The 11,071-nt window shown below is 37.8% G+C and overlaps 1 long non-coding RNA gene across 1 annotated transcript; it reads left to right on the top strand.

The window, feature by feature from the left end:
- Nucleotides 1–3,193: 3,193 nt before the first annotated feature.
- LOC109366978 lies at nt 3,194–9,657 on the top strand. The gene is made up of 3 exons (XR_002113696.2): nt 3,194–3,237; nt 7,286–7,382; nt 8,831–9,657. It is a non-coding gene; the product is annotated as an uncharacterized LOC109366978 (long non-coding RNA).
- Nucleotides 9,658–11,071: the final 1,414 nt, after the last annotated feature.

The raw sequence follows: 11,071 nt of genomic DNA, 5'->3' as shown, positions 1-11,071 counted from the left end.
GGCCTTGACAACTCACAGTTTTCAGGGTTTAGTTGAAATGATTAAAATACTTGGCAATGTAAAGACATACTGCTCAAGGAGAAACCCTGCTGTACTTCAGCCATCACATAGCCAATGTTGCAAATACAGCAGTGATTTGCAATGGGTTTTATTTGAGTCATAATAGTTTATACTAAATACCCTGGTTTCTGTGACAGTGCAAATCTCTGAGCTGTGCCTGATTACACTCACGTATTTTGAATGGCAGCATTGGGTTCCTTAAGTGTATCTTGCAAAAGGACTGTGCTAATGCCTTTTCTTCATACTTAACTGAGTTCTGATTAGACTGCACACTCGTGCCAAAATTGGCACTTGCTTCTCTCCCTGACATGGCTTTATGTATTTTGTATTTCTTCTCCCCAGGTCCCTTTTCAGAGAACAACACTTACTTCAATGTGATTTATTTGGAATGCTTAGGCCTATCGTACAATGGAAGGATGGCATCACAAGGTGTACAAGCGCACATGAGTTGCACTAGGAACAGTGGGAATGTCTGCATCACTTCAAGTGTACCGTCTGTACACTGAGTTACAGAAAGTGAGTTTTATGCACCAATGTATCTTTGTGGAGGAGATTAATATTCTAGTGGGTGATCTCACTGATCCTCAGCAGACTAAGCTTGAACAACTCAAGAATAACTTGTGACGGTTGGATTTATGCTTACGTTGCTTGATCCACATTGAGAAAGCAGGGCCATAATGGAAGGTTCAAGAGGGAAAAATTCAGGAGAAAGCAGGGAAGGAGTTCAAATTTCTTTTCACCAGTTCACGAGGTGTGATGATTTTTCCCACCTACAGGTCTGTGCCATGTTTTTAAGCACTGAGGGTTCGTGCAGGTGCAGGCTTTTCAATGAGCTGATAAAATAGGAACAGATGGCACAGGCCTAACAACATTCTGGAACCAAGCCATTTCAGAGCAGTGAGGGTGAGTCATTTGAAGCCACCATGATTCATGGTAAAACTAATGGTGGGAGTGTCTGCTGGAACAGCCAGCCCTGACTGCTCCAATTAACTGTGCTCGTAATTGATGTTACAAGTTTCAAGTCTGTTGTGACACATGGTGACTAAAGTTCTCAGCATTGGTGGCTTTTCCATTTTAAGCAATAGACCAAGGATTGCCTTAAAATAGTTATGACTGATTAACAGAATGAGAAGGTGACTGAGAAGCTAATACTTAAGTAGTCTGGCAGAGGCAGGGAATTAAAGTATTAAGGGCCATTGCCAAACTTGCAGTTACTTAGTATTCTTAGACACCATATACTGACTATAATAGGGACACTGTGCTGAATGCCCCTTTGGATATTTCCAGCCAACTGCTAGGCAGATTCTTGTCTGGCTGTTTTATTTTGGTCTCAAAGAGTATCCCTCACAGTTTTGACCAAGTTGCATAGAATACTGTGAATTTTTTTATTATTATTTTTTGTTACAGAGAGATAGATATACATCACAGACAGTTTTGTACTTAGCTAAATATATGGTATCTCTTTTGATAGAGATTAGCACACCAACATTTTATTTTATCTGCTAGTATACACAGGGTGTATCTCTTAGACTCTTAGGCTTTTATCTCCCCTGAGTGCATCTGGTACTTCCTAAGGTCCACATGTAGTGGCAGTCATTACAAAACTCAACCAAAAGTATGCACAGTGCTTTCTGTGAGAGGCACCTAGGCGCCGAAGCACAGCCAGCGTGAGTAATAGGACCATGGACCTTTCACTGTGTCTGAGCAATCTGAAAAAGCATTCTGAAGCAGCCCTGCAACTTCCAAATCGCTGGAGCTGCTGAGAGGAGAAAAAAGACACTTAGGTGGTGGCTGTGACAGGGTTCTGTGATTATCCCAGAAACATGAGCCCTTGTTCCCAATTTGTCACCCTTTTGTCAGTAGCAAGAGAGGCAGTCTTACTTCTGAGCACCACACAGTTCTCCTCCAGGCTCTCATTGTTATTTCTGAAGAGCCCTGGACACAAGGCTCTCCTTAGGCTGGCAAAATCAATACTGCAAATGGTTATGAGAAACTGCAAGGTGAAATGGCCACTCAAGGGAGCTAGTTTAAGGGCAGCTTGGTTATGTCTGCAAAATTTCTGGTAAACAGCAGTGTTGTAGACAATTTTTTCAGATACGTACATTTCCCTCAACTAAAACAGATTTGAATGTATTTCTTCTTTTGTTATAATCCAATCACTGTGTGTGGACCTATTCTGGCAATGAAACACTATAAAGTAAGGTTATAATAGTTTTAGCTATATGTCTGAGTAACAGCACCAGCTTGAGATCTTGCTGTGGAGTTTACATCAGGGATAAAGGTACATAGGCATCTGTGAATATTCTTCTACTTTATGCTCCCTAACTTCTCTCCTGGAGCATCTCACCGAATGGCTTTTAAATGGTGTGGTTAAAATTTACCTTTGTGAAAGTAAGAGCATTCTGTTTAATAATTTTCTAGAGATAGTAGAAAACAAAAGCCTAATCTCTCTCTATTTTGTTCACTTTCCTTCTTTACCTTCAGTTTTTCTCCCATCTTGGAAAGTTGGCTGGAAAGAGATTCTTAGTTTCTTTCTAATGATTAATAAGTTTGCAGTTAAAAACTATTGTCCTCATGCAATGCCCAAAGGATCCCAATATAATGAAGTATGGTAGTTCAAATAGCTTAGGTGTGATCAAATCCATTTCCCCAATTTGGTATTGCTGCCTACTTATTCAATTTTGTTTTCTGTTGAAACAAAAAGAAAGAAGAAACTAGAACGCTCTGGACGTCTGAAATTTCCCTTACCAAAATTGCCTCTTAGTAAGAGAGAGATCAAAAGTAGCTTTGGTACTGAGATACAGGTTGGGGGAAAAAAAGCCCAAAGACTATACAGCTGACAGTGCTGTAAAAGCTCAAGAACGGTGCCCAGAGTTCTCAGAGCTTAGTCCCCTCTTATATCAAGAGACAAAATATTCAGCAGGCACCAAACTGAGCTGAGATACACCATGACTTGCTCTATGGGAACTGTTGATCACGGCCTGAACCTCTGATTGACCACCTGAGATAAGCAATGAGTCTGTGGGAGCACAGGTGAAGGAGTTCACCTGTGTGATTGGAAGGGGTGGAGCCTGGCTCCACCTCTCCTAGATCCCATTTAAGTGCTGAGTGTCACTAAGGAAGAGTGTCTTTCTGGAGATTGCTCCTTGTGGAGTTTACTGTGAGCCTATGATACTGGTGAGTATTTCCATTTATTTTGATTGTCTTTCCACTGTAATAATCTTATTAAATCTAACCTCTGTATACCTATTGATTGTGTACATGGGAAGCTGAATGTCAGACTTTCACCTTCGTAAGACTGGCTGCCTTTGAGAGACATTCCACCCAGAGGATTCTCATTTTACCTCTCCCATATTACTAGAGAGCACCCATTTGTTTAACATTTCTACCCTTTTCATTCTCCATGGATGTTACCAGCTCCTCACATTTGCTTCAGAGTCAACCATTATACCCAAGTCATATGAACCTCACCCTAGTGTCAGGTCTGGAAGAACATTTGTCAGTATGAGTCTCAGCAATTTACGTTTTACCATTTCAACGCTAGTTATTGTGAATGTGTGCATGTATCACTGTAGTTTTGTATAGAAGGTGAAATTGATAATGTTATTCCTCATTAATTTAGAATGTTATGTTTGAAAACTTATGTTTTATTGGGTTTTTGTTTTCATCTTTTAAATATTTGCTTCAATGTGGATACAGGTGTATATTAACGCTACAGATGACATTGCAAATACAGTATAATAAAGGAAGAATACATAAAGTAGAGAGTGTTTTCAAAGTCGTTGTTTGAAATTTCCTTATAGAGAAGTACATGAGCCAGTAATATCATTAAAAAAAAAAGCCTTGCTTGCTAGCTTGGAAGGAACTGTGAAGAAAATGCAGGTTAATTTCTTCAGTCAGTCTTAGTTCTGAAAAGAATAGTCGTCAAACCGCTGAAACTTTTAAAAATAGGTTTACTCTAAATGTTCATTCTGAATTTAAAGAAAACTAAAGGAGTAATTCACATGGCAGAACACAGACTTTATTTACTTTTAAGCTCTTTAATTGCAAGTGAAATTGAGAAATGTATGTTTTGTTATATATATATATATATATATATATATATATACACATACACACATACTTGTCTTAAATAATTTCTAATCTTTTTAGAAGAGCACAGTGAAAGGATAAGCAGCAAAGGACACAGCTCAGAATAGGTGAATTTCTGTTTAGTTATCAGGATATTTTTTTTCTCTATGACATTGTCCAAACGTTACCAGACTGCCCAGAGACTTACGGTGTCTCCGTCTTGGGAGATATTCACAGCTCTCATGAACACTTCTATGGGTCTTCTAAATGGGCTCTGATTTTCATAGTGTTTAAACCAGCTGATACACAAAGGCCCATTTGAATCTGTATCTTTTTATGATTGTGTGAAATTCAAAGGATTTCAGGTGCATAAAATGCAAAGGAATGAAAACCAAGGTTAGTGGAAAATATTCTCTAACAAACCTTGGACCTTGGCCTTTCATTGCAAGGCAATTTCGTTCAATTGCCTTGAATGAGAAATGATGCAAACTATGATGTAGCTACAAATATAATTCAAGCAGCAGTTAGTGGTTTGCTATCAAAAAGCATACTTTGAGTGTAGGAGATATTATTTTTTTTTTTAAAGGCCATGAAGTAATACAAAACTGAAGAACTAGATATTCTGCATAAAAAAGAAAATCCAACATGAGTATTTCTGCCTGAACTGTTCCATACTGTTGAAATTCCTGGGAAACAGAAATTGGCAGGAATTAAAAGAATCAACAATAACATAAAAAATGTTTATTACAGTGTCACGCGTTACTTCTCGCATTTTAGGTCCTGAGTGAATGAGAGCTAAGGATATCTGTCCCAGTCAAAATTGGTGCAAATGGGGGAGGTACTGAACAAGGTCAGACTTTTGGTGATAATGGGCTTCATACTTACACAAAGAATCAGACAAGTATCATGTATCTTTAGTAGGGAGTACTGTTTGATGGAACAATGCAGTGTGGTCATTAGCCTGTCCTTGAATGGACCTGATTCTTCAAGAAGGTCTGACCTGGATGTCACAAATGTCTGGAACCTGGAAGCAGGGTGAGGAGGGAGCATGCCTCCGAGTTATCAAATGACAGTCTTTCCTGGCTTGTTTGAAACACTGCTGCCTTCTTCCTTCAGATTGAATCTTAAAGATATTGACATTACCTAATGGCTGGAAGAACTATTGCCTTTGTTAATATTATTAACTGATTTGAAAAGCATCCCACAGAGAATGGACACAGAATGATGTTTTTTGACAGCAAGACAGAAGTCTATCAGGCAAAGCAAAATTTAATTAAAAAATTAATTATAACACAGACTTTTCTGTGTTACATTTTGTATAGCCTCAGGCAATTCTGATGTGCTCAACATAATTTTTTTGTGTGTTTGTTTTTGTGTGTTGTTGTTTGTCATTTTTTTTTCTACTCCATGCATAGAACATAAGCAACAAGCGTGTTTCAGGCACTGATTCTTTCCTTTTCAAAGGAAGTGCCTAGTTCATATGAGATACTACTGAGGGTAAATAATAGTATATCTACCTCCCTTGGGAAAGTTCTAAGCAAACACAGGAGTGGATTACTGTTCTGTTTGATGACGAATGGAAGGTTTGAGGAAGAGCAAGGCTTTATCTGAACAGGCAGGGGGGCAAATGGATGAGATGAATGCTATGTTCCCTAAAGATGGAAATTCTGAAGAAGATAGGACTGGAGAGGTACTTCACCTCTGCAGACAACTCCTCTTCCTGGAATTGTTCTGCCTTTTCCAAGCCCTATTATGTGGTTTCTGTCAGTAAGGGAAAGATAGTCGTTTCTCTAGAACTATGGAAGATGTTTATTTTCTTTAATACCAGTGCTAATTTGTTACAAAGGACTCTGTCTGAAATTATCTGACCATTATTGTCATCTGCGCAAAAACAAAATTCAGAAAGAAAAGAAATTATAAACGAAATAAAACACTTGATGCAATAAGAAGTAGTTAAATTTGGGATTAATGGAAGTTCAAAAAAAAAAAAGTGAGTGACTGAGTCAGTGAGAGAATCAGAGGATGAAAATAGAGAGTACATAGACAAAAAAAAAAAAAAACGAAAATCAAAAATTATCTTCTCCATAAATTTCTTAATACATGTGCAGAAGATGTGGGATAGAGTTTATGAAAAAGGCTGGATATTTTCCACAAAAGTAGTAGTAATCTGATTTTTATTTTGAATCACAACCCTTGTATCTTTTGCCACGGTTGACCAAGCAGTACATGATATAACAGAAGAAATATGCCGGAGTCACATCATGCTTGCAGAGTTTGTAACTTCAGATGAGGGATGCAACATGGGCTGCCTTTATACTTTATTCACTATAGAGTATTTTAGGGTAATCTAACTTATTTGAATGCAAAATTATAAATGTTTTTAGCAGTCTGTGTTCTAGTTGCATTATTGAATTCAGTAAATTAAACAAAGCAGTGTTGTAATTCAAAGCCTATTACGATGGTTTGTATACTGTTAACTGGGTCTGAAATTATGAAGCAGCTATTATGCAAATGTCCCCTCCTTGAATTAATTGAAAATTTTAGACAATGAGCCTGACACATACTTTACGTAAGACTCTCCACTTTTTTTGTGCCCATTAGTAATCGCAAAGTTTTATTATATGAATATGCTTGCCAATCGTCGTGGAATCATGGAACTGTTTTGAGTTGGAAGGGACCCTTAAAGGCTATGTAATCCAATCCCTCAGCAATGAACAAGGACACCTACAGCAGATCAGAATCCTCTCCAGACTGGCTGTGGAAGTCTCAAAGGATGGGGCATCTACCACCTCTCTTGGCAACCTGTTCCAGTGCCTCATCACCCTTATTTTAAAAAATCTTTTCCTATTCAATCTAAATCTCCCCTCTTCTAGTTTGAAACCGTTTCCCCTTGTACTGTCACAACAGACGTTACCGAAGAGTCTGTCCCCCTCTTTATTATAGCCCCTATTAAAAGGCTATTATCTGGTCTTGTCTAACATACTAAAACATTGCATAATGTCTTCACATAGATATTTCATGTACATACACAGGAAAAGAAAAGGCAAAAAAAAAAAAAGACAAAATTGTTGGGTTCATGTACATTTTATACTGCAGAAATAATGGAGCCTTAATACTGATTTGCCCAATATTGATTTTTTTATTATGTGAATAGATTATCTCTCTGTACAAGGATTTGACAACAAGATACAAGATCTCTTGATTCAGAAAAGGAAAAAGTCAAGTAAATGCTTTTATAAAGAAACTGGCAGGTAGGGAAGAGTGAAATGTAAGTACAATGTGTTCATGAAGCATGCGGGCTCGTTCCTGTAATCTGTGGCTATAGAGAATATCTATAGTGAAATGGCAGGTCAGTTTCTGTGAGTGTTCAAAGTGCTTTTTTTTTTTTTTTGTAAAGAAAAGCAGTTAAGGCAGATTGTAAACAATACAAATCAGATGATAAATAAATGTCTCTATATATTATAGATATGTTTACTGTGTCAGACTGGTGAGGTACTATTCTTTCAGAAACAAAAGGTCTCCATAATGAAAGGCAGAAATAACACAAACATAGGAATTCATAATTTACTGTTTTTTAAAAAAAAGTCCTAGTCTTGTAATGTGCAGATTCTTGGATTCATGCAACCATGAAGCCTTTATTTGTCCTTGTCAAGGCAGTCTCAGAACTGGGTCTGCATATCAAGGAGCCAGGTTCTACTTCTGCAGCATTGTTGCTATATAATAAGGTGGGAAAATGCCACTGAAATGTGGGTAGGGTGCAAGGTATCTTGTTCCTGATGAGTTCCTGCCACTTGGAGTGCTTTGACAGCAGCTGGTGTTAGAGGGGTGTACTGCTGGAGAAACATGCCTTATATCCTATGATACTTATGAGATTAAAAGTGTTTATATACTGAGGGAATAAGAATAAACATAAACCTACAAATTATTGGTATTTGCTTGATCACAGTTATCATCCCAGGAAAAACCAAAACAGAACAAAACCAAAAGGAGACTCAATTTCTTGAAAGCTGGAGCTTCAAGCCCTGGCTGCAGCTGCTTTGAGAGGCCAGGTGGAACACCAGCATTGTGACTTGTGGGAGCCCTTGTTTCAGACAGAAACGTCACCTGGAGTTACCACAAAGAACAGTGTTCTGCTTGAGCAAAGTGGGGCAATTTGGTAGATGTGTCAGATAAAAAAATGTATTCATTCCTAATGGTAGGCTGTACATTCCTGCTGTACATTTCCTACTGGAAATTAAAAGTTGCCTGTCTGCCCAGACATTGTGGTGCCCATCTCTGACCTTGCATGTAGAGGATCTGAATGTCTGGCAGGCAAGATATGTTGGAGGCAGTACTCTTAACATCTTTTGCTGCTGACACCTCATGTCACTGTTGCATAACTTCATGCTTTTTGTCCATTTTGTCAGGAATGAAAATGGGAAGGCTGAATTTGATCAAGCAGTACTAAAGAAAATGAAGAGCTATTCATAAAAGTGCAGCCACAAATGATTTGACTGCAGTAGCTTTTAAAATACTTTATTTTCATTTGTTAATAATTGTATGGTGAGCACTTCTCTGAAATTAGAAATAAGATATATAATATGCCACCTTGTATTTAATTAGAACATTTTTAATAGCACCTGTATGAATAGCTTTGGACAAAATGCAGTAGAGTTGTTCTTAATTTGGTCACTGGAGAAATGCCATTTTTCTTTTTTAGTTACAACAATAGAAAGAGTGAAGAAAAGGATTACAAAAGCTGCTGGTCTAGAATCTCAGTGATTGCTAAACAGCATACAGAACAGCTTGAGAATGACAGTGTGTAGGCATATAAATATAGACTTTTCTCTCCTGTGGATGTGTATGCCAGGATGGTATCTATATTCTGCAACCTGTGCCTTTCTTGTAGCAGTTAATGGATGTTTAATCTCACCAAAATGTGGGGGGGAAAAAGTGGAAAATCAAATAAAACTATGTTAAACTAAAAACAAAAGACAGACACCTTCTTTATTCAAGCAGTAGCAAATAGGACATAAGATTCCTGTTCCTCTCTAGGAGGCCAGTGGGGTACCTGTAATGAGCTTGGCTGCATATTTTGTGTAACTTACAATGGAGCATGACTAGTCTGGAAGCAGCAAAAAATCCAAATGCACAGCATTGTATGATATATGAGACAAATACTTTAGTATAGCAAGTTGCATTGTGAAGGCGGAAAGAAATTAACCCATATGTATTGTACTCTTAAAAGGGATAGTACAGCAATAAAACATAAGTTTCTAAACTACAATTCTCTAAATTAGCTCTATTGTAATGCCTTAAATTAGAACTTATCACAAAGGTTTCATCTGTCTCCCCCAGCAGAATGCTTCCATTGGAGAATGAGCAATCTTTCCCCAGAAGGACCAATTCTGGTTTTCAGTATCAAAAGGCACCACGCACATCTAAGAACAGACCTAGACAATTTCTACAGTCACAAAGGACTTCATAGCTTTGGGAAATGGTATGTTACAGTGCTGATCTTGGTAATACAGCCAATAAAGTGTTTGTTTTCAGTATTTCTGGCATTATTGTGCTTTGTGAGCGTCGCAGATGTGTTCCTCTCATTTTTCAGGAATGCAATTAATCCTGCATTTAATCTCACATACACAGAAGCAGCAAAGTGGCTAAAAAAGGAACTGCATAATGCCACAGTCTTTGTGAGAGGCAAGAACCCTAATTCTCCTTTCTGTTACACTGGCTTGCTACTAATATTACTTCACCAACTTCAAGACAATTCCCTCTCCCCCATGTAAAACTAATTTGGCAGAGTGCAGAAGCCATTCCACAGGGTATTGTTTGCAGGAGCTCTGTGCATGTACTCTTACATAGTATGTGTGCAATCCACTTGGAATACATTGCCCACAAGAACTCTTTATAAACTCAGAAGGTCTCAGCTGAGTAGCAAAGAACATGTCTACCACTGTATGCAGGTAATGCTATCACCTCAAGTAAATGCAGATTGGTGTAACTCTGTCTAAAACAGTGTTTCTTCTGCTGGGAATTCTACTCACAGGCTTTACTCATCAGAAAGCTTTTCTTAATGAACAAAAATGGCGTTATTCTGAGATACAACCTGGAAGCTTTGTTGAATTTACTAGGTGTGAGTGACTTTAGTGTGATTGTAATCCCAGGACAGCAAGTGAGTGGGTTTGATGTTCTGGTTAGCAGTCCTCTCTGTGGAATGTCACTTGGATACTGACTTTTCTCAGTTAGAGCTTTGCAATGGAAACAAAAACCAGACTTGAGTTCTTTTTTTCTGTTGTTGTGTTTTGTTGTTTGTTTGTTTGTTTTAAATACTTGGTTTGGTTTTTTGTTTTTTGTTTTTTAGCAAAATGCTTAATACCTTTCTCCTTGAGAAGCAGTCTATATTTAAGAAGCCAAGGCTGGGGTATATTGATCCTTAGATATCTAAAAATCTTTATGCAACCCTGTCATTTTTACAGTTGTTAGTATTCTACCAAAATTGCCCCAAAGGAAATAACCAGCTTGGAGAGTGGTCTTTTTGAAAAAGAAAGGAGAAAATACAAAAGAATTCCAAAGACATACATTACGATGTTCAAGAACTGTCCAAACTCATTGAGGGAATAATCTTTTTCTTGGAGCAAGTCACAATATGTTCTGCCCTTAATTAACCTTCCTCTGAAACACTGCTATGCTGCCAGCAGTGTGATCTTCATCGTTTGTGTTACACTCACTTGTAACATTTATTTTATCTTACTAAGCTGCCACGAATGCAAGGTGCTAACCGGGATATCCTGCACTATTGTTTACCACAATCAACTCTTAAATGCCACTCATTTTTTTTGGAGTTCAAAAGACAGTATCAGTTCAACAGATACTGTCAGTGAAATATTATCTTTTAAAATGTCTGCAAACCAAAAAATTACAGAATCATTTCCATATTTTCCAGGCAAGGAGCAAA

The sequence above is a fragment of the Meleagris gallopavo genome, chromosome 3, assembly GCF_000146605.3.
Source record: "Meleagris gallopavo isolate NT-WF06-2002-E0010 breed Aviagen turkey brand Nicholas breeding stock chromosome 3, Turkey_5.1, whole genome shotgun sequence".
Lineage (NCBI taxonomy): Eukaryota > Metazoa > Chordata > Aves > Galliformes > Phasianidae > Meleagris > Meleagris gallopavo.
The sequence above is the reverse complement of the archived record's forward strand: the minus strand, read 5'-3'. Positions and strand labels throughout refer to the sequence as shown.